Raw genomic sequence first — 24966 nt, forward strand, 5'->3', positions numbered from 1 at the left:
AAAAATCATGGTACATAATATATAATATTTCAATATATAATATTAGGAATAAGTATATTATTTCCCGGGTTTCCTTCCTCATAAAAGTCAAAGATTGAAGTTAATATCCTACTAATATAATAAAATAAATGCGAAAGTTTGTGAGGATGAATGTGTATGTGTATGTTTGTTACTCTTTCACGCAAATACTACTTAACCGATTACAATGTAATTTAGCACACAGACATAGGGTAACTTGGATTAACACATATGTTAGGTTTTATCCCGGAAAACCCACGGGAACGGGAACTATGCGGGTTTGCGAAAGCTAGTTAATCATAAAATATTCTTATTCTTATATATAAAAATGAATCGCAAAATGTGTTGGTAAGCGCATAACTCGAGAACGGCTGAACCGATTTCTATAATTCTTTTTTTATTATATTCCTTGAAGTACGAGGATGGTTTTTATGTAGAGAAAACGTAAATATGTACCACGGGCGAAGCCGGGGCGGACCGCTAGTAATAAATAAAATTCAAGTGGTTTACTAACACGGCGAGTAATATAACTTAAAAACGCTCGATATTGTCAACAAAGATAGATAGCCTTCCTTGACACTGATGTAGTGAGAGGAAAATATCGGATATCCAGTGAATCTTTGGATTATGAGCTTTGGTAGCTTTTGTTATTATAGATCGCGGTGTTGATGTTTTTTTTATGATAAATAGCTATCCATTGGTGAAAATCGAATGAAAATCTGTGAAGAAGTTTTACAGACAGAACATTATCTATACTTAGGTACATACTCGTATTATATTATTAAGCTGAAGAGTTTTTTTGTTTGAACGCGCTAATCTCAGGAACTAGGTACTGGTCCGATTTGAAAAATTCTTACGGTGTTAGATAGCCCATTTATCGAGGAAGGCTATAGACCCACTTTAAACGCGCACTTTTTATCATCACGCTAAGGCCAACAGGAGCAGAGTAATGCAGGTAAAACCGCGGAGCACAGCTAGTTACTGAATAAAATATACTTAACACGTTAAAAAGTGTAGAAGTCAAAATCTGAAGGGTCTATAAGTTTTTACTGATAGGGAATACATTAAAGTTTTATCAAAATCGGGTGATTACCTTACATCACAAATAACTAAATAGTTACAACGTATTACATTGTCCTTATATGTTTCTTTTTTATTAGCAACAAGAAAAAGGAAATAAATCATCGAACAAATCCATAAAGCAATAATATTCCATCTAAAAATAGCGAAAGTGAATTACAAGCAATAAGCAATGGTTTATGTATAAGCACAGTTGACGTCGTCTCTAATAATATTGTTTAAAGTATGAGCGGATAGCGATTTTCTCCGTAAAAAAATAACTAGGTACTGTATATTGACTGGAGCCGTATTTTGAACTACTAGCTGTGCTTCGCGGTTTTACCCGCATTGCTCCGCTCCTGTTGGTCTTAGCGTGATGATGCATAGCCTATAGCCTTCCTCGATAAATGGGCTATCTAACACCGAAAGAATTTTTCAAATCGGACCAGCAGTTCCTGTTTAGCGCGTTCAAACAAACTCTTCAGCTTTATAATATTAGTCTAGATCCTTACCTTTTTCTAAACGTTCATATATCTTATAAAATAAATAAAATAAATAAATAAATAAAAGCCTTTATTGTTGATCTTAATTTAAATTACAAAACTTTTCTAAGTATGCCTCAGAACTAATTACTACTAACATTTAACATTTAACTAATTATACTTTATAAACTCAACAAATTAATTTATATTTAAGTGATTTTAGTTCGGCAAACGGTAGTTACTCCTCAACTTGTCTTCCGACAAAGGCCTCCTCTAAAGATCGTCATTCTGTTCTGTCCCTAGCCTTTCGAGTCCACATTGGACCTGCTATTTTCCGAATACCATCTTCCCACCTTGTAAGTTGTCTTCCTCTGTTCCTTTTGCAGTCTATATTATGTTATATATATCTTATAACTTGGACCAAATCTAAAGGAATTTCATATCTCCGCTAAGAGACCATAAAAGAAAATTGCTCGGATAGATTCAGGATACTCCGCGTGGGTTTCCGTATTTAATCTTAACATTATTAGTTTAAGCTTGGAAACGATAAGATTACTTTAAATTAACTTACAATATAAAACTTTTTAAAGCATAAAATAAATATGTAAATAAATATTTCGCGACAATTTTCACACACGACACGATCTGATCCCATACTAAACTTTCGCTTGTGATATGGAAACCAGATGCCTGATAAACATACATATATAATTTTTAAATAAAATAATACTTATATAGATAATTCACACCCAGACAAAGATCTATGATCATCACATAAATATATGCCCCGGGTGGGAATCGAACCCACGACCTCTGGCTTGGAAGGCAGGGCCACTACCAACCAAGCCAACCGGTCAGTTATTTATATGTTGAGTTTGAGTAACGCCAAGTAATCGAATTCCGTACAGAAGCTCCATTTTTACTCCCGCCCGATAAACACCTGCCCTATTGTATATTTGGGTCTGCTATTTTTGTCCGGCCAATGATCCCACGCCAATATTTAAGCATAACATATGAATAATATATCCTAGCCTATCCTACTAATATTATAAATGCGAAAGTCTGTGAGGATGGATGTGTGTATGTATGTTTGTTACTCTTTCGCGCAAATACTACTGAACCGATTACAATGCAATTTAGCACACATATAGAGGGTAACTTGGATTATTAACACATATGTTAGGTTTTATCCCGGAAATCTCACGGGAACGGAAACTATGTGGGTTTTTCTTTGAAAACGTGGGTGAAGCCGCGGGCAGAAAGCTTGTAATCTATATACTTACCTACATATAATAAAATCGTAGGAAGTTCATATCTATACATTGATATTTTTAATCCGAACCCAATGGGTAAAACGGGACCCTATTACTACGCTTCCGCTTTCTGTCTGTCTTTAGGCTGTATCTCATAAAGTAGGTACCAAATTTCATTAAAATCTGTGCCGAGCACACGTGTCAGAAATGAAACTTCCATAACAAGATTCAAAGATACCAAAATCGTCGCCTTACTCCATGACGTGACGGTATTGCCATGTCGCGACCTTGAAATTTTAAAGAAGTTTCACTTCAAAAAAATATTATAAAAACATAATTAAATTCTATTTAATGATTCTGTCATATTTTTCACTGGATAATTTTTACACGTTTCCATTGTATTTTTCACAGCCCATTTATTTTATTGATCAAAGAAATTATTCCTTTGACATGTATTTTATTTTTAGAGTTCCGTAACATTCAATTCAAGCTCATTATTTAGTGGACGAATGTTTTCAGAAACAGAAATAAAATTGATTTGATGGTATCATAATGATAAGAATAACAAGGGCAGAAATATTATTTGATCAAAAATAATTGGAATTCTGATTAATTAACATCTACCTAAATAAAAAACAAAGAAACAATGTACCTATCTATTTCGGCTAATCTTTGAAATTGTTACACCGATTTTGACAGAATTTTTAATTTAAGAAAAGTTTAAAAAAATGTTTAGTAACAACTTAGGACAACGTACACGAATTGAATAGATAAACATATATTTCATTTTTATTTCTGTGCCTCGCGGTCTTACCCACATTGCTTCGCTCCTGTTGGTCTTAGCATGATGATATATAGCCTATAGCCTTTCTCGATAAATGGGCTATCTAACACCGAAAGAATTATTCAAATCCGACCAGTAGTTCCTGAGATTAGCGCAGTCAATCAAACAAAGTACAAACCAGCTTATAAATAAAGCCAATAAGCAAATTACCATAACGAAAAACTTTCAACTGGATCTCATCACACGAATAAAACTTACGCAATAAATAACGAAAGGAAAACAACATCATCTCTATGACTTCCTTGTTTTTGTGACCGATTTTTGATCGAGTTCCGCTTTTCTATTAAAAAGGGCAAAGTTTCTGAATAGAAATGTCAATCTACAAATAGGAAAGATTTTATTAAGCTATTGCATAGCTTTTATCTCAGACTTTGAACGCGGCGACCGAATGTAAAATTCCGTAACGAAAAAACCTAACACCCCCCACTCCAACCGGCACAGCGATGCGATGCTATGCAATAGCTATACCGCGATTAGGGATTAAGGGATTCAAAGGGTTGATAATGCTTGTCATTACAAGGGAAGTAAGATTCGAACCTTTGTGAGGTTTAATATTCATTCGAAACATGAATTGTTTTCAAATCCAAGGTATAAATTAACTCCTTGAATAATTCTTGGCGGCTGTTTTGATGTCATCTTAATAGACTACAGGCCCATGTTAAAAAAGTGATTTGAACCACCAGGTGACCTATTTAGAACGATATAAGAGCATAAAATAATAAGATTCAGCACTATGCCGTCACTTGTAAGCTGTCCACCTGAGTGCAGATGAATTCGAAAGTACAAATAGAGATTTTTTCCCCTTGTCTCCATAATTTTTGTACGGCATGAAGTAAGGCGATGATTTTGGTATCTTTGAATCTTGCCAAAGAAGTGTCACTGCTGAAAAGTGTGCTCAGCACACACGCGCTTTTTTACACGCTTTTTATTAGCTTCACCTGTATGTTTGTAACCGACTTTTTTGGGCGCAATTTTGACCCACTTTAAACGGCGAGTTTTCGTTCAAACTTTGTAGATTTATTGAGGACCGATGACAATACACTAATTTGATAAAATAAATAATAGTTTAAAAAAATATTAAAAACACGCTTTTTATAGAAAACCGAACTAAAAGCGTGTTTTTTAGTTTTTTTTTAACTATTATTTATTATTATTTAGATTTAAAGCTCTATATCAGGGTTTAGATTTATCCCTTCCTTTTATATAGCAAAGGATAAAGGACAACAGTTTATGTCGCATTCTTATTTACTGCCAACAAAACTTTATTGTGGTCTATCGTAAAAACTATCTTGGTAACTACTCCCTTATATACCTTTTTGTACTTTGGTATCGTTTGTTGTCTTTTTACATAACACCAGGCTGCCTGGCAGAGATTGCATGAATATTTTTTTGGGGGGGGCTAATGCTCGCGTCACTCTCGCGTATTAACACTTGATTCCGTACCTACATGTATGGTCTTCAGCTGGCACATACCAAAATTCATTGTAATCGGTTCAATAGTTTTTACGTGAAAGAATAACATACATCCATCCATCCTTATAAACTTTCGCATTTATAATATTAGTAGGATTGTTTATAGGACTTAGGTATTCCTAAATCTTGGTCGATCCTTAGCGAAAACGCCTTCTTACAAAACAATAGTTACTCTATCTGTCTGTCCTTCCAGAACGACACGTAAATCAATCGTAGAACAAAACAATCTTTGTTCGCTGGCTGACGGTTGACGTAACTATCGTTTGATGTTATATACCTATGTTTGCACAGTGGTTTGATTGCTCGTAAATTTCTGTTTATAACAACGGATGTACCTACATGCAATAGTAGTATCGATGTGTGCAATACATTGATCGGTGTGTACTGTAGTTTGTATTAGAGAGAGGTGTGGAACAGCAATGTAGGTATGTGTTTTGTGTTGTAGGGTAAAAACATGAATGGGACGACAAAAATAACTCATTGAAGAAGCTAATCCGATTTATAACATGATCAATCACTATTGTTTTTATCGCGTGGTTGCCTAATTGTACAGCTTTCTTTTATCTTCACTGAGTGATTGATATATCAACGCAGTCAGTCTACTGGGATTAGAAAATTCAAATTTCACATGCTTTTTTTAGTAAAGTGTCTGAGATATAAATGTAGTTAAAATAGAGCTACAAAATACACGCTTATTTTGTAAGAGAAACTTCTGTATCACAATTCTAACAAATATATGATTTGAATTCTTTAGGCGCGTTGAGAGTAAAATTTCAAGGTCGCGTCATAGCAATACCGTCATGTCATGGAGTAAGGCGATGATTTTGGTATCTTTGTATCTTGCCAAAGAAGTTTCACTTCTGACACGCGTGCTCGTCTCACACATTCTTTTTTTTTAAGCTATTGCATAGCTTCTATCGCGGGCCTTGAGCTCGGGGACCGAATCCAGAAATTCCGTAACGAAAAAACCTCACGCTCCCCACTCCGACGGGCGCGGAGGTGTGGCTTGAAGGCATAGCATGCAATAGCTTTACCGCGGCAGTCCCCGAGTGCCACACGTCTTTTTTTTAATTATTTTTTGACTTGACTGTATTGAAACCGAACCATGATAAGTGTACAAAGTTTGAATTAAATCTGTCCGTTTAAAGTCAAAATCTAGTCTAGGACCTAGGTGTCGGTTACATACAAAAATACAGGTGAAGCTTATAAAATCGTGTTAAAAATAGTAATCCATATGCTTGTTACTATAACAAGTAAATATCTTCTAGATAATAGATACAAGTATGAAATTTTATCCTCAAGAGTGGTTTGAAAATAGTAACATGATATAGCCTGAAGCTAGCTCGAAATCTAGATTCTTCGAACCATGTCCTCTCAATCTTCCTCTATACAGGGTGTCCCACCGTCAGTATTCTAGGCTCAATGGAAGTTATAGTTTAACATACGCTGAGTACGTAAAAAATACTTATAAAATTCCAGATGCATTTAACTCTTTAACCCCTAACAAGCAACCCGTCCAACTTTGCCAGCCGCACGTGAGCTATCGTTTAAGATTATGTTTTCATAGACAAAATGCTTAACATTAGCGAAGCGTTATAATATGCCGGCTGCGCGAAGCTAGTGAAGAAAACATGAATATTAAGGAAAAATTTAGCAAAAAAAATGTTGGCGTAATTTTTTTGTTTAAGTATTTTTTACGTGATCAGTGTATGCAAAACTACAAGTCCCTTCGCGCTTAGTATACCGATAGTGGAACATCCTGTATAGAGATATCGACTTTGTTTTTGCGACGTAAGCACGTACCTTTTTCAAACCTTATACATTTTCCAAATATACAATGATATAAAAATTTAATTAAATAGTTCATGCCTTACATCTGAGGAACTAAAAGATAGACAAAGCAAGTAATTCGAAAGATGACACTCGCTGATCGATGCTACTTTGTCTGCTTTTTAAAGAAATCCCTACTTCCCTACTAATATTATAAATGCGAAAGTAACTCTGTCTGTTACGCTTTCCCGCTTAAACCTCTCAACCGATTTTGATGAAATTTGGCACAGACACTCTTTAGACCCTGAGAAAGAACATAGGCTACCTTTTATTGCGAAATATGCACCACGAGCGAAGCCGGGGCGGACCGCTAGTACTTTATAAAAATTTTGAATTCATTGTTATTTTGCTCCTATAGGTCGTAGTGTGTTATAATATAGCATTTCCTTCCTCAATAGCATTTCATCACAAAAATATTTTTTCAGCTCAAACAGTTCCCAGCTTTCAGGCCAAAATTGAGAACCTCCACCTTTTATGAAGTTGGTTAAAAATTCACATTAGTATACAATAATATGATAGTTATCTCATTTTTCTGAAAAATTGCAACATCACAAGATTTCCCAACAACTTTTAAATCGTATAAAATGAAAATCTGAAAACCACGTTTCATTTCACGTTAAAGTTCAAGACATACTCTTTGTAAGGTTATTGCATTGCACATGCTGCAATGGAAAAATTCTTGACGTATTTCCTTTTATATGTGACTAGAGGTCCGCCCCGGCTTCGCCCGTGGTACATATTTCGCAATAAAAGGTAGCCTATGTCCTTTCTCGGGTATCAAAATATCTCCATACCAAATTTCATGCAAATTGTTTGAGTAGTTTAGGCGTGATTGAGTAACGGACAGACAGACAGAGTTACTTTCGCATTTATAATATTAGTATGGATTAAAATATTCTACCCTCATTTTGTGCCATTTAGAATTACTATTGTCTTTGTCAACTCTGTTTATTACTTACACATTTAATTAAATGCATTTAATTAACTTTTTAGGGCCTGTTATATTATAAGTATAGTAATATTATAAATCTGGAGTTTATTTGTTTGTTTGCTTGCTTGAACGCGCTAATATTAGGAACCACTGGTCTGATTTGAAAAATTATTAAATACATAATCTATAATTATTAGGTATCTATTAATACATTAAATAATCTATGATTATTACTATTAGCCTAATAATATTAGGTACACTGTTAGAAAGTGCATGTATCGAGGAAGGCTAGAGGCTATATTATATCATCACGCTAAGACCAATAGGAGCGGAGCAATGCGGGTAAAACCAAACAGCACAGCTAGACAATTGTAATTCACTTCACTTCAAAGTAAAGATGTGCAAAATACAAATAATGTATGCAAAGAAACTATCTATAGTTTCTTTTGTACTTGAGAACCCCTAAAAGTATCATGACGTACCCAAAAGGGATAAACGTTTACACTTATGAATCTTTTATCCGGTATCTTGGGACCATCATGAAAGTTAAAATGTGTTTACGAAAATACATTCAAGTGCGTGTATCCGAACGTCGAAAAGGGCGCGAAAATTGACAGGTGTCAGTAGGGAATGACGTACAACAAACACGCGTGTTGTGTAATGTTTTGGCGTGATCGTATACAAGGTAAGTACTGTGGTAAGTATGTTCGTAAAATTGCGACAAATACAAGGAAAATTAACTAAAAACTAAAATTGGACAGACTTGATTAAATACTCTCTAATTAACTGTCCTGTTGTATGTGTGCCTATAGGCAAGTAAAATTAGTAATTAACTTGGTTAAGTTAAGTTAGATGTAAGTCACTTACACATTGTACTTACATCTGGTTGCGTGTGTAAAATACGATTAGCAAAGGCGGATAATTATTAATTTTTATTATCTACGGTAAAAGTAAATTTATCTATCAACATTTTGATCACATTTTCAAAAACTTTTACAGGTTATTTCCTATTCATGGAATATAGCATACAGTTTCTCAAAATGCTGCAAATTAGCTGTCCTTTTCAACATGGACCACACTACGATTTCATTATGAAATCATGTTTCCCGTCACATTAGCCGCTTGCCCCGGCTTCGTCGAGATAATAAATAGCCATGTCACTCCTACATAGCTTCAATATCTACAGGGTGTCCCACTTTCGGTATACTAAGCGCAAAGGGACTTGTAGTTTTGCATACGCTGAGTACGTAAAAAATACTTATAAAATTCCAGACGCATTTTTTTTTCAAATAGAGGAGTTCTTAAAATTCCATGTGTACACCCCTAAAAAGCAACCCGCCCAATTTGGCCACCCGCACGTGAGCTATCGTTTAAGATTATGTTTTCATAGACAAAATGCTCACATTAGCAAAGCGATATATGCCGGCTGCGCGAAGCTAGAGAAGAATACATGGATTTTAAGGAAAAATTTTGCAAAAAATTTTTCACGTAATTTTGTTATTTGAGTATTTTTTACGTGATCAGTGTATGCAAAACTACAAGTCCCTTCGCGCTTAGTATACCGAAAGTGTGACACCCTGTATACTAATATTATAAAGCTGAAGAGTTTGTTTGTTTGTTTGTTTGAAAGCACTAATCTCGGGAACTACTGGTCCGATTTGAAAAATTCTTTCGGTGTTAGATAGCCCATTTATCGAGGAAGGTTATAGGCTATATTTCATCACGCTACGGGCAACAGGAGTGGAGCCACGGGGGTGAAACCGCGCGGAGCAGCTAGTGTAGTATAAAACATCGGAACTACGCAACGGATTTTGATGCGTTTTTTTATTTATTTATAGAGTGATTCAAGAGATAGGTTTTTAGTATATAATTTACCTATAATTAGGTTTTAAAGTGGGTGAATCCGTGTGCGGAAAGCTAGTAGCTTAGGTATATAATAAAACATAGTTTAAATAATAATCTATACCTACAAATATTAGCTGAAGAGTTTGAACGCGCTTATCTCGGGAACTACTGGTCCGATTTGAAAAATTCTTTCGGTGAAGATAGCCCATTTATCGAGGAAGGTTATAGGCTATATAATATCATCACGCTAAGACCAACAAAAGCGGAGCCAGCTAGTAAATAAATAGATCTTTATTTCAGACACAACATCCATATTTATACATATAAATATAATTACAATAATTACAGTTTAACGTATTGTGATTAAGCTCGTTAAAAAGATATAAACAAAATTGAAGGCGGTTTAGTTTTTTGTTAAAAAAAACCTTCCATTCTTTTCTGTTTAAATTTTGCACGCCTCATAAGCGAAGCGTTGAGGTGGGTACTACTGTCACTTCGCGCAAAACATCTGATTTTTCAAACTTAAAATGTCTTTATGTATCATACATTGCACTTGTAAGATAATACATACACACACATATTAAGAAAAAACACTATTTTTAACGTTCATGATATTTTTGATGTCATTTTTGTTATTAAAACTAGTTAAGACGATACACAAAAAAAATCTACTGCTTGGCGGGCGGAGTCTAATAGCTCGCTATCGCGAACGCGGGTGTGCGCGAAGTCATTCTTGCAAACTCGCCGCGCTGGCGCTGGCCGACTCGGGACAAACATGTATGGAGTCGTCATACAGTTATAATATTCTTATACATATATTTAATTGTTGATTTATTGGTTTTATTTTCTTGCTTATAAACAAATAATCTTCTTTTTAACAACTACTTAGACATTATTAAGTCAAGAGTGGAAGATATCTAATCTAATCTAATCTAATATATTATAAAGGCGAAAGTTTGTAAGGATGTATGGATGTATGGATGTTTGTTACTCTTTCACGTAAAAACTACTGAACCGATTACAATGAAATTTAGCACACATATAGAGGGTAACTTGGATTAACACATAGGATAGTTTTTATCCCGGAAATCCCACGGGAACGGGAACTATGCGGGTTTTCCTTTGCAAACGCGGGCGAAGCCGCGGGCGGAAATCTAGTCACTAATACAGTAAAACTGATGCGAAACTTTGGATGTTAATTTGTATATTTTTTTGTTAGTTGTTACTTAATCACGTCAAGACTACATTACCAATTTTGATAAAATATAGCTAATTGCCTGGATTTACACATAGGATACTTTTTATCCGAACTGAACACTTCTGTGGGATAAGACAGGATTCACGATATAATCTAATTCCACGCGGGCAAAGCCGCGGTCGGAATGATATTTTTTTAAATAAAAAAATTGTTTAAAAAAAACACAAAATATATTGACGCATGTATTTATTTTTTGCACTCTATTATAATTGTAATTATTCATTACAAATAATCAAAATAAAATAGCCAGAACAAAGTTAGGCCCTGGTAGGGTAGGTAGGCAGGTACAGCAATGTGAGACGAACACTGGCTTATTTATATACCAATAATAATGTATTATAAACATTAAATTAAGTTTACTTTCTAACAACAAAAATACATAATATTATAGGTCTACCAGAATCTGATGGCATATTTATATTTAAGAAATAAAAGATTTTCATGTGGCAACTTATTTGACAACTATCAAATTGGTTGTCAAATTATTTGTCTTTTTTGCAGTTGATAAATAATTTTTAGGATTTTGTCTAAAAAATCTTCGAAAATGTCGAAAAAGCCGCTGTGATCACAAGCAAGAGGTGTTGTTTATAATGTGTATAGAAAAATATTTGATGAAGAAGGGTCAAACACATCACAATTTTCAATTTAGAAGATTTTATTGGTAAATTGGACTTACCCGCTTTGATACTTTGATACTTTGATACTAAAAATATTATATGTAGGTAACTATAATATTGTTTGCTGATTGGAATATAATTTTATGAAAACTTATTACAGGAGTTTCCAATACGGCTATTCGTCAAGTCCAAGCTGTCCAAGTCAATTTTATAATGTGTGTATCTGTTAATACTTACGAAAATAAACATAGTTTCATTTTATTTTTATTTTATTTTATAAAAAATTATAAGCAGTCTAGTTTTCTATCGATATAACATCGATATTTTCACATGGCATAATGATAATGAACATACAAATATAGGTATGTGTAAATAATAATATGTATTACCTGTATAAAAGTAATATGTATATTATACATGTAAGTATGTACCTACATAATATTAAGTGGATATCTCATTATTAAGTACAGTATTGTCCACTTATGTAATGTGACTAATGATACTGCTTATTTTTTAGTTTGTTCTCAAACAAACTAAAAAATAAGCAGTATCAAGATCGTTCAGTCCATTTTCCCTAGGGTTGCACACTCAAAATTTTGATTTCCCTAATTGCCATCAGATTCTGGTTTACCTATAGCTAATGTGAAAGCGAATCAACCAATCATCCCACAAAAATGAAATGTGCACACAGATATTCATCCAAATCGGTTCATGTGATTAGGAGGAGTGACTGCAGCGCCATCTTCCGGGCCCAATTGTGTTTCCAGATCACCCAGGAACTCAATTTAATATACTTACACAAAATTTTTTGAAATGAAAACTCACATTACTATGTAAATATGAATATAAACCTGTTTTATTACTAAGCAATTTCCCGCACAGGTGTAGTAAGTATAAATGAAATAGTTAAATATCAACATCAAATTCTTTATACAACATACTTATCTACCACCTTCTAAGAAATGTAATTCTTGAAATTATTTCGTATTTTTTTTAAATATAATACTACTCCAATGAGCTCCTGTTCCATATTATGTCCGCCATACTTCCACTAAGTTCACCATGATTTTTTACTTCTTTGCACTTTGTTGCTTTTTGCTAAAAATGGAATCATGCGATAAAACCAGTAGAGCTTTGATAACATACATTTTTGACTGAATAAAGGTACTTACGAAGGAGTGGATTCACATTGTGAACAATCAGTGGGTTTTTTTTCCTTCTGGATTCCGGATTTCTGAACAGATTATTTATGCTATAAATGAAAAAATCTTACACATTCGTTATGTACTTAAAACACGGGTACATATCAAACATCGTCTAAAATACAATTATCATCAAATTTAAAATAAAACCAACTTACTTCATTAATTTGTTCCAATTGTAAGCATTCTTTTCCCTCCAACCTTTATGTTTCTTCTTCTTATTTTCTTTATTGTCCCCATTTGTCTCATTTTGTCTTATCGTGTTGTCACCCTTTTTTACGATTGCGCGAGCGACACAAGTTCCCCGTGTGACGGCCGTAGCGGGAATGACTCGTGCAGCGATCGGGGTAGGAAGGTACAGGGCGGCTCTCGATATATTGGCTGGTCGCGCGCTAATTAAAAGTATTTCTTGTTTATTTCAAAACCATCGCATATTTCAAAATTCTAACACGGTAGACGTATAGGTTGTATATTTTATAGTTAATATCCAAAAAGTCGTAACTTTACGTTTGTTATTTTGAAGATGCCAGAGATTAAAAAAAATAACAATGATAACTTTGTATTTTTTTTCTATCGAGAAAATATCATGGAATCATGTTTCTAAAACGGTAGACGTATTGTGTTACTATTGAACTTTCTTGTCAAGAATTTTCATCACGACAACTTTAATAATATAAAAATTACGAAGGTTTGAAAAGGGCCGTAAATGTTAGAAAAATTAATTCATCACCTTAAAAAACAGTTTAAAAAAGTTCTGTCTTGGACGTCCGTGTGTCTGTATGTGCGGATCCTTTTTCTTGTTAACACGATAGCGACCGAAATACTTTACTAATCGAGTCTTTTTTTTTCTCTTACGCTTGAGTATGCTCAGGAATAGAACCCTTTCATTTTTCAGGGTCTGATTCGATGTGGTTTAATTGTTATTAAATAAACAAAAATAATAATTAATAAATATTTATTAAAAAAAATTATGAGGCGTGCACTTTTGGATTTTCCAAATTATTTATTTATTGCAAACCCCAACCAAAGTGAAACAGCCTAAAGATGTGCTAAATATCTACAGCCGTACAAATAAACGAGTTATAACATTTTATGCAAAGAATAAACTAAGAATAAGGAAAAATCATACAAATAAACACGAAATAAATGTAACCTAGTATAACTTCGTAATAAGTATTCATACTAATGCTATTCCGTCCTTATTACGGCTACCACCCTAGTATAAGTCTGACATAACCGAGTTATAACATATCTTTTAGTACATTATGCTGTGTTTTACAAGTTTTAGAAGCAATTTTCAATCTAAATTTGAGATAATAGCAATGAGAGTAATACGAGAAGTAGAAAAAGTTGAGCAAATTAATAATTCCATTACGTACCTATTGAAATGGAAAATTTTGTATGAAATGTCAAAATATAAGAAATTATGAAAAACCCTTTTGATATTTATAATGATTTATTTATTTACAACATGCGCCAAACCATACATACATAAAACTTATTTCTAAACTTATCACAATAATATAACTACACTTTCGTTGAAAATATAAATCTTCTAAGCCTGGAGTTGTATGTTTTGAGTACCAGTTATTTGGCAACTCTCTATCTCAAGGTGGGTTTATCTTCTGTTCTCCAGATATTTGATAGCGTTATCTATCATTTGCTTGCATATTTAATGATATATTTAAATTATTTCCAATAAATATTTAAAAAATAAATAAACGGAACATCGTATGATGAAACTTCACAACAAATTCGACGAAGTCAAAATGACAGCACCAAGGCTTAACCGTAGACAATTTCAATGTTTTTCATAATTTTATGAATGAATTGCGACGTTGCCGCTTCGCGCCTATTGCATAGCGTGAGCATAGATACATCGACGTTATTCCAAATTTATTTGTAAGAAATTATGACATCCTTATTCTTTATTTATTCTTATCATATCTATGCATTGCATAAGGTTTGAATAAGCAAGTTTTTATTTGTACGGCTGCTAGTGATTTATAACTATAAGAATAAGAATAATCAAATACTATTTACTATCTCACACTTGGATATGCGCCAACACACACATCAAAGTTTAATGTGTGGTATTAATCAGAGATTAAGGTTGTCAAAATACCTGAGATTGACGTGGGCGAAACAGTTGAACTGATAATTGTATATTCAATTGCTTTGGATTTAATAGTTATGCTATTTAACGATTTTTGAGGGTAGTTGGAAATATGCAGCTATTATTTTGTAATATAAGGAGGGTAGTATACAACCACAAAAAGGCGAACGTTGAGTACCTACATTTGCTTTAGAAATATTCACAAATTAGATAAATTTATTAAGAAAACAGATGTTAATTGAACAAAAATTATTCATGAATGAAATTAAATTTCAAAGGAAAACACACATAGTTCCCGTTCCCGTGGGATTTTCGGGATAAAACTATCCTATGTATTAATTTAAGTTACCCTCCATGTGTTTGTCAAATTTCATTAAAATCGGTTCAGCAGTTTTTGCATGAAGGAATAACAAACAGACGTACAAACTTTTGCATTGATAATATTAGTAGGATGATTCACATTAACATACGCAAACGAACGCACACATTGGCAAATAAATATACATATAAGCACAATATATCACAGCCAACTAGATTTATTGTATTTAATGTCAATTTTAAACTTTACCTAGCTGATAATGTCCCTGAAAACATACTTATTTGACACAAGAACAGCTGAACATATCGCACGCTGAGAACGAAAGTGACCTAATACGAAATTCGTGTTTTTTGGTAATCATCAAAAAAGTGTTCGTAATTTACAGAACTATTTACAAATCATGTCATAATTTGTTCGCATGCAAAGTTATATAAGATATTAAAGTCTGATATCATTTACGAGGATATTGTCCACCCATACAATCCATAAAAAAAAAATTAAATTAAATTTAAATATTTTTTATCTTTTTTTAAAAATTACCATTAGATATTGCGTCACTTTAGTACTGAAAGCTTGTAAATCATCTTTGACTAGTTTGGGAATGAGTCACTTTAGTATTTTTGTTCTATGCATGCATTTGGACGTAACCTGAATTATGTCAACTTAGTATTAAAATATTAATGGGAAGTAGTCTAATGAAACCAAATGTTAACTAAGAAATTATATTTATTGTTTGTTTCAAGACTCATTTTTACTATTTACTTAATACCTATGGGCAATCAACTCTAATATTGGTATTATTAATCAACAAAAAATTATACTTCAGTATAATTAATTAAAAAAAGTAATACAAAAGTGCAGTTTTAGTTAGGAACTAGCGGTCCGCCCCGGCTCCGCCCGTGGTACATATTTCGCAATAAAAGGTAGTCTATGTTCTTTTTCAATGTATAAAGATTATCTGTGCCAAATTTCATCAAAATCGGTTCAGTAGTTTATGCGTGAAAACCATACATACATACAAACCTTTCCTCTTTATAATATTACTAGCTTATCGCCCGCGGCTTCGCCTACTTTGTTTCAAACCTAATAAATTATACACTAAAACCTTCCTATTTAATCACTCTATGAATTAAAAAAAACCGCATCAAAATCCGTTCCGTAGTTTTAAAGATTTAAGCATACAAAGGGACATAGGAACAGAAAAAGCGACTTTGTTTTATACTATGTAGTATAGATTTATTTCGCACCTCTTAAAGTGAAAGTTTATCTAAAAATTTTGGCTCAGAGCAGATAGATAAATAGCGAACAAAACGCAAGTAAGATCCTGGAAAGTACTAAGTAAAATTCTACTAACAGCTGCGAGTGAAAATCTAGGTAATGAGATACGATGCAGAAACAAGTGGCCGAATGCCAAAAGGTTACTAACGAAAAGAATGAAGCATACCTATCGTTACAGCAGACCTACACTTGCAGACGAGAGAGAGCATAAAGCGCGACGAAGGAAAAAAAATAACTACACAAGAGAAAGAAGAAGAAATGTGTTGATGTCAACTAACTTGAAGAGATTGCTAAAAGTTTCTCAACGAAGGACTCGAGAAACTTTTACAGCCAAACTAATAGAGGTAGGAAAGATTTCAAACCTAGAACCTCAGCTTGTAAAAGTAAAGATGGTGAGCTACTAAATAGTAAGAACGATATTATTAAAAGATGGAATTAGTACTTCCAAGAACTGCTAAATAGCACAGAAACTGCTGAAACACCTTCTGCCATACAAAATTATACTAACATCCCAGATATCTCGCTGCCTACAAATAGACGAAGTTAGATTGGCCATTAGGAAACTCAAAAATCATAAGCCACCAGGAACTGATTACATCTCTGTGGAATTGCTTAAATATGCTGAAACTAGCTTTAAGGAGAAATTTTATAAGCTGATAGTCCAGGTGTGGAAGTCTGAAACGACGCCCTGTTAACTTTTCTTTATTCTTTCTAAAAGCACATTGCCTTACACATTGCATAGGTACATGAACCACAGACTAAGTACAGGGTTGCCACAACAATGACATAAGAAAAATTATAGTTAAGTTTTTCTAATATAATCTAATACGCCCGATGAGTGGAACATCGCAGTAACATAGGGTATATATTACAGCGGTGTGTACAGCACAAGAAAGGTGACATATTTGATTGCCAGAATTATCACGGTATATCTCTTTTAAGCACGGCATATAAAATCTTCGCCTATGTCCTTTTCAATAGAATATCTCCATACACAGAAGACAAACTAGGCGACTACCAGTACGCTTGGGGCCCTAACCGTTCGACTACTGATCAGATTTTGAAACACTTGAGTTCAATGTCATAACACACCATATTATTTTCGTGAATTTTAAGGCTGCATACGACAATGTTCACCGAAATTTCCTGTACCAAGCGTTGACTGAGATCGGCATTCCACCACAATTGGTGTCACTTACAGCAATGACGTTAAAAAAATAAAAAAACGTCGTTCGGATCCATTCAGTATCTTGCAACCTTTTAGGGCAATGGAAGGCCTTAGGCAGGGTGATGCGCTCTCCAGCCTTCTGATTAACATAGCCTTAGAAAAATGCATCCGAGATTCCAGAAATTGAGACATCGGGCACTTTATTTTTCGAATAGATACAAATACTGAGATACGCGGATGATATAGACCTGGATCGGGAGGACGCTACCAGCAGTGATCCTCTACTGCTGTTAACGCATATTTTGCTATAGACAAAACTGCCCAAAAGCTCGGTCTACAAGTCAAGTTCGTGGCTGTACGTGACTTTGTGTACCTGGCATAATTAATAACAAACCAGAACGAAATATCTGCAGAAATATGTAAACGAATTATGGCTGATTCGGCCTTCTAAGATATTTTTGATCGAAACTGCTATCCCGAAACATAAAGGTACTGCTATAAAAGACCCTACTAAGACCAGTACTAACATACGGGTCCGAAAGTTGGGTCCTGAGCAAAAAAATGAGGATTGCCTGCGGTGTTCGAGCGAAAAATCCTTAGACGGATTTTCGGTGCTGTGCTGGAAAATAGACATTGGAGAACGCGGTATAACCATGAGCTTTATGAAATGTACGAGGAGCATTCGGCTCCTCGTACATTTCATAGTCTTATAGACCATAAAACTAGGCCGTTTACGCTGGGCCGGATACGAGGCACGTATGGACGACAAGAAGGCACCTCTGCGGCTTCTCTATGGAAAACCAGATGGGCCGAAGCTCCGATGGTTGGATGGCATCTAATGATTGCTGTGAAAATCTGGAGAACTCAGACAAAGGACCGAGAGATCTGGAAGAAAATACTGGACCAGGCCAAGGCCCACTAGCAGTTGTAGAGCCTCAGATGATGATGATCACTCAGCGAGGAAACTCTTGTATTTCATGATAACTTTTTGGGTATGAATTTTTCGTTTTCTTTTTCATTTTCTTGAACCATTTGTAATATAAAATCATCTTTAATCTCTTCATATAATGACCTAAACATAAATATTTAAACAAATTATTATTGAAACAACGACATAAACTTTAATACGCCATAAAATTAACTTATCAAAATATTATTAAAACGGCCTATTTATACATAATACACTTAAACAAAGAAAGCATTTAATAAAGTACAGGCATAACGAGAAATATGTCGTTACCTTTAGAATAGTTGATAATACAAAAATGACTTAATATGATTTAAGTCACAATACAAAAACTGCATTTTAGTACAAAAGTGACCTAATACGAATAACGGTCTTGTTAGGATTAGAACATTGACAAAATATTTACTTACCTTTCGGTAAATAAACGCCGCAATCAGGATTAAATCACTTTAAAACTAAGAAATGTAATCACCGTGCCGACATAATACTAAAACGGTCACTATTTTAGCGGAGGGACGTTTAAAATACGCAAATTATAAAGAGACGCAACATACGTGTTTTTCGGTTTCTAGGTGACATAGGATAGTTTTTGATTTATTAGATGATAGAATTCCTTATTCTGAGTCATTTTATGAGTATAACTCATTTTTGCAAAATTTTGAGTTAGGTCACTTTCGTTCTCAGCGTGCGATATTTTAATAATTTTTCGTTTGTTGGATTTTTCTTCGACCGAATTAGAAAAATAGGTATTTTCTTTAATAGGTATTTTCTTTATTTATATATTCATGACATGACATACATGACATTACTCGAAAATCCTAAAAAAATGTGTGCGTGTACTAGTGTACACACGTAAGAAGTGAAACTTCTTTATGACCTTATTTTTCAAAAAATAATTTACTATATGCAACTTTACAGAAATACGTCGAATCAGGCGTGGTAAGGATAAGAAAAATATGGCGCGTAACGGAAAAATGTCCCGCGTAACGAAAAAACGTTACACTCAATTTTTTTCCAACCCCGATAAAGAAGTTTCACTTCAATAATGTAACCCGAGCGGAACCGGGGCGTTCACCTAGTATACAGATACATATCTATACCATAAACATGTTTTTGTAAGGAGTTATAGCAAACCTAGATCTTAATGTAAAACTATTTCCTTAACAACAATAAATCTTTGCTAGGGTTTACAAAGTAGGCATTTTAGAAATAGTCCAGTACTTTGTAATTTGTAAGCTTTGTAAGCACACGTGTAAGAAAGTATTCGGAGAAAATACGAGGCGTATTTATAAAAATCGCTTATTAGAAAGTATATTGCCAGAGCAAGACTTTATAGGGTTGCCAGTTGCTACTAATATTTAAAAAAACTCGTAGGTATTATTAAAAATATGTACTTATACAATGGGATGAATAATTTTCAAAAACTTGCTTGATTGGCACACATAGTTAAAGTAACAGTTTAGGATACTACCGGGGCAAATCGTAGATGTGATTCTATATATTTCACTTCGATATTTCGAAGCCTTTCCATATATTGTAGAATAATCGACTATAATTATCATTACTAACTACTGATTAGATTGTTTAAATGAATGCACAATTGTTTTCTACCAATTTTATTTTATTTACTTTTGAATTAAATTTTTATTACAAAAACTATGACCGGTTTCGTTAAATCAACGTCAGGTCTAGCAAAAGTCAATAAAAGTGAACAAGTGAATTGTATGCTTTAAAAAATCTAATCTATAAAATGCAGTTCAATCAAAAGGAAACAATTTACATCATTACTACCTGCGCTCCACGGTTTCACCCGCGTGGCTTCGCTTCTGTTGGTCTAAGCGTGATGATATATAGCCTATAGCCTTACTCGATAAATGGGCTATCCAACACCGAAAGAATTTTTCTAATCGCACCAGAAGTCCTTGAGATTAGCGCGTTCAAACAAAAAAACTCTTCAAGATTGGTATAGATTATTTTCGTGCCATAAAAAATATTCATATTTAATTAGCAGTTGACAACCCTAACATCAGAAGACAGTGGGCGTGCGCGTGCCGTCTACAAGTATAAAATATTGTCAATGATTTTTCATTTTCAGATTTCAAAGAAGGTTTTATATCTATTTTGATTCGTTATTATTTTTTTTTGTCTTTGATAATGGGCCAAGTGCGAGTTGTATTTAGAATATGAGTTCCGTATACTATTATATTATACATTATATTGTATTATGTGGTAAACTTGTACCTATGATAATATATATTTTTTAATAATTTTATTTTACATTGTATCAATAGATGTCTCTCTTGAAGCTTTTATAAGCTTCTAGTGTGTTATAAATTTAAATTTATGTGTTTCTAAGTGTCTGGTCGACGCAATATTGCCAAAAGAATAAACCCGTTTAGATGGTACTTATTTAAATCTCGTATCAAACAAGATACTCTTATCATAGTTAGTTAATATATTATGTACCTACATAATTATAAGTCCCCACAAAGTAAATTAAGTTTCAAACCGATATTTTTGACAAATACTCATACAATTTACAAGTTCGAATTCAAAACCATTTTCTATTGGAACATTTTACGATATCCTATCCGGTATCCTGTCCTACTTCATCATCACTATCATCATCACTACATAGTATAAAACAAAGTCGCTTTCTCTGTCCCTTTGTATGCTTAAAAGTTAAAACTTTAAAACTACGCAACGGATTTTGATGCGGTTTTATTAAATAGATAGAATGATTCAAGAGGAAGGTTTTAGTATATAATTTATTAGGTTTTAGACAAAGCGGGCGAAGTCGCGGGCGGTAAGCTAGTACCTACCTATATTATAAATGCGAAAGTTTGTGAGTATGGACGTATGTTTGTTACTCTTTCACGCAAATACTACTGAACCGATTACAATGAAATTTAGCAAACATATAGTGGGTAACTTGGATTAACACATAGGATAGGTTTTATCCGGGAAATGCAACGGGAACGGGAACTATGCGGATTTTTCTTTGAAAACGCGGGCGAAGCCGCAGGCGGAAATCTAGTAATATAAAAATCCAAGCATTGTCAGAGCACAAGTACTAGCTAGTAAATAAACAGAATTGCTTCTTAGACTAGTAATAATTCGCTAGTTTGCTCGTTAAAATGAGTTTTATTGTTCCGTTTTATTGCAATCTCAATTGTAACTCTGATTAAGTAATTAAAAAGAAATAAAATTTTCTCAAAGAATAAAAGAATAAAAATTCCTATGTTTTTATGACTTTGCGAATGATTTATTTTCGCTTGTTGAAGTTTACTGTGTTATTTTATAATAGGAAAATTGTATAAGAATGTACATATAAAAACTAAAAAATAGAAAATTTTATCAAATTAGTGTATTGTCATCGGTCCTCAATAAATCTACAAAGTTTGAACGAAATCTGACCGTTTAAAGTGGGTCAAAATCGCGCCCAAAGAAGTCGGTTACAAACATACAAACATACAGGTGAAGCTAATATAAAGCGTGTAAAAAAAATGTAACAAACAGAAAAACTGACCGTCTGATTCATAAACAGATGTTAGTTACGAAAATATCCAAATGTATTTTAAATTGTCTGAACATCGTATACTATAAATAGCTGAGCTTTTATTAACCAGTTTTAGGGACGTGATAGATTATAGGAAGTAGAGGGGTTATAGTTTAACAAGCTATTTCACCTGGTTTTGTTCGACTGTATTGACATAAAGAATCATACTTAAATTATAAATGCGAAAGTTTGTGAGGATGTGTGTGTGTGTGTTTGTTACTCTTTCATGCAAATACTATTGAACCGATTACAATGAAATTAAGCACACATATAGAGGGTAACTTGGATTAACACAGAGAATAGGTTTTATCCCGGAAATCCCACGGGAACGGGAACTATGCGGGTTTTTCTTTGAAAACGTGGGCGAAGCCGCGGGCGGAAAGCTAGTACTCTACAATAAAGAAAGAAAGTATAGCAATTATTCAGATGCTTACATTATTCAATAACTTGAAACTAGTATAGAATGATATTATCTGTCCATACTTGAAACTAACCAATTCATCCAAATCTATTCATCCGTTTTGAAGTAACAAATACACAACATACAATAACATTCCTGTTGTTTTCGTACTTGCTCAACAAACGGTGTCTTTGTCAATGCTAAGTTATAAATAAATCTATTATTGTAACTACAAGGAAAAAGCGTTTAGAAAATCTGCTTATATTCATAATGTTATAATAATTAATGTCTGTCTACAGGCCTGTGTGAATAAATAAATAAATAGAGCGGTAAAAAATACCATAATTCGTATATTATTACCTGTACCGTATTTATTCATCAACATACTTGCTTAAGGGGTTCCAAATTTTAATTTATGCCGTAACTAAACTTCTTTAAGTTTAACTTTTATCTCCATAAGAACCTTCCTTTTGCCTAAATAAAAAACGTTAAAAATCTAGCCGAATTGGTCAAGCCATTCTCGAGTTTTCCGCTTTCCAACTGCTACGTCCGTTTTGTTTCTTGAATCACTCTATCTATTTAAAAAACCGCTTCAAAATTCAGGGACAGACAGACAGCGACTTTGTTTTATAATATGTAGTGATAGCCTAGCTTAAATAATATCTAGGTCCAGCATTCAAATAAATCTAGTAATTACAGGGGCATCTTGATGAACTGTGTTGTGTCATCTAATTGTATACGAGACTCGAGAGTGACGCATTTGGGCAGGGGACTGATAAACTATGTACCGATATTATTATAAAGAGGTATACTAACTTGACTAGCTTACTAATTACTTTTATTTTATAGGTGATATTAAAGGGAAGGAGTAGAAGTCCGATCATGAAAATCTTCATGAAATTTATACATTTAGGAAATGTCCACGGTTTCGATTATGTACATATTTTCTAAATGACAATGAATTTTCAATTTATTAAGTTAATTTCGCTTTTATTAGCCGTATGGACATATCAATTTCCAATAGGTTTCGTAGATTGGAGACATATAGGAACAAACATATGAAAACACAATATACCTACATGCGTACAGAAACAACAATTTTTGAAACATCAATGAAACATCAAACCGAAACCTCATTCTCTCACAAAAATCGAACCCACGGCCACATCTCGATTCTAACGCGTTACACTGTACTGTTAATATTCTAATTTATATTTTCGTTTCCAGTAATTGAATTCAGCAAGTCAAACGTATTGATAACGCGCAGTGAATGCTAATGAGGACTGGCGGATCATTTGGCAGGGGACTGATGGAATGTCTGACCACTTTTGTTAGAGTGATTAACGACGGTGCATTATGACTTACCGGGTTCAATGCACAGGATATTGTGTTCAGAATTTTCCGGCGGAATGAAGAAATATTTTACAATTTATTGAAAAAGTATTAAATAAATTGTATTGAAATCTAAAGGTTTTAGGTTCTATGATTACATAAAGAAATATTTTTATATGAGTTAAGTGGCAGTGGACTGACGAAATAATTGACGGTTTTATAAGCAAAGCAGTGGTTAAAGAAAATCTATTAAAGCATTGTTCAACGCATATTCAAATAACATATTAATATCAATAATAAGTACATATTTTTTCAGGATTACCCTAAATAAATATCATCGCATCATCATCAAATCTATGAGAAATCTATACATATACATCTCGTACATACATACATACATTGTATCACAGTGTACTGACGGGAAATCGTAATGTGCAAAACAGTGGAAAGACGACATTACAATCAAAAGGTTCTATTCTAAAAATATAGGGTTAAAAAATTCACGCATCGTCCCCGTTCCTATTTATAGCCCGTGTGTTTACAGAGTAAATATTTTGCAATATACCACTTTGCAACTAAGTCATTACTTTGTACATTGGCTATACCGTTTATATGTACACGCCCCGGTTCCGCCCGGAACAAAAATAAAATATAACGTCATGTCATTTGGAAAACAGTGTTCTGCTGGTACAATAATGTTGAAAATCGTTAATTTTGAAACTTCAAAATTTACGATTGCAATACCGATGGCAATACCGTCACATCATGGAGTAAAGTGACGATTTTCGTATCTTTGAATCCTGCCAAAAAGTTTCACTTCTAAACCGTGGCCGTGTGCCGAACACACGCTATTTTATCATTTTATCAAGTAGATACTTTTATTCGCAGTTTCACTACACAAGTTTTCAATTTATAAAATTGCCTTTCTTATTTAGATATTCATTATAACTAGGTAAAATACTTATAAAATTAAAAACAAATGTCTCAACGTTTTGCACAAGACAGACACAAACTA

General features: G+C 33.6%; 1 protein-coding gene and 1 long non-coding RNA gene across 2 annotated transcripts in view; one reads left to right on the top strand and one right to left on the bottom strand.

Annotated features, from left to right (window-relative positions):
• Nucleotides 1-24966, top strand: part of LOC149896654 (uncharacterized) — a 209249-nt gene that overhangs the window by 144396 nt on the left and 39887 nt on the right. The window lies entirely within an intron of this gene.
• The window catches only part of Dgk (diacyl glycerol kinase 1), a 70602-nt gene that overhangs the window by 41229 nt on the left and 4407 nt on the right, over nt 1-24966 (bottom strand). The gene's annotated exons all lie outside the window — the stretch shown is intronic.

The sequence above is a fragment of the Colias eurytheme genome, chromosome 28, assembly GCF_061535395.1.
Source record: "Colias eurytheme isolate Ceu_HAF_F1 chromosome 28, ilColEury1 Martin Lab GWU primary, whole genome shotgun sequence".
NCBI classification, from domain to species: domain Eukaryota; kingdom Metazoa; phylum Arthropoda; class Insecta; order Lepidoptera; family Pieridae; genus Colias; species Colias eurytheme.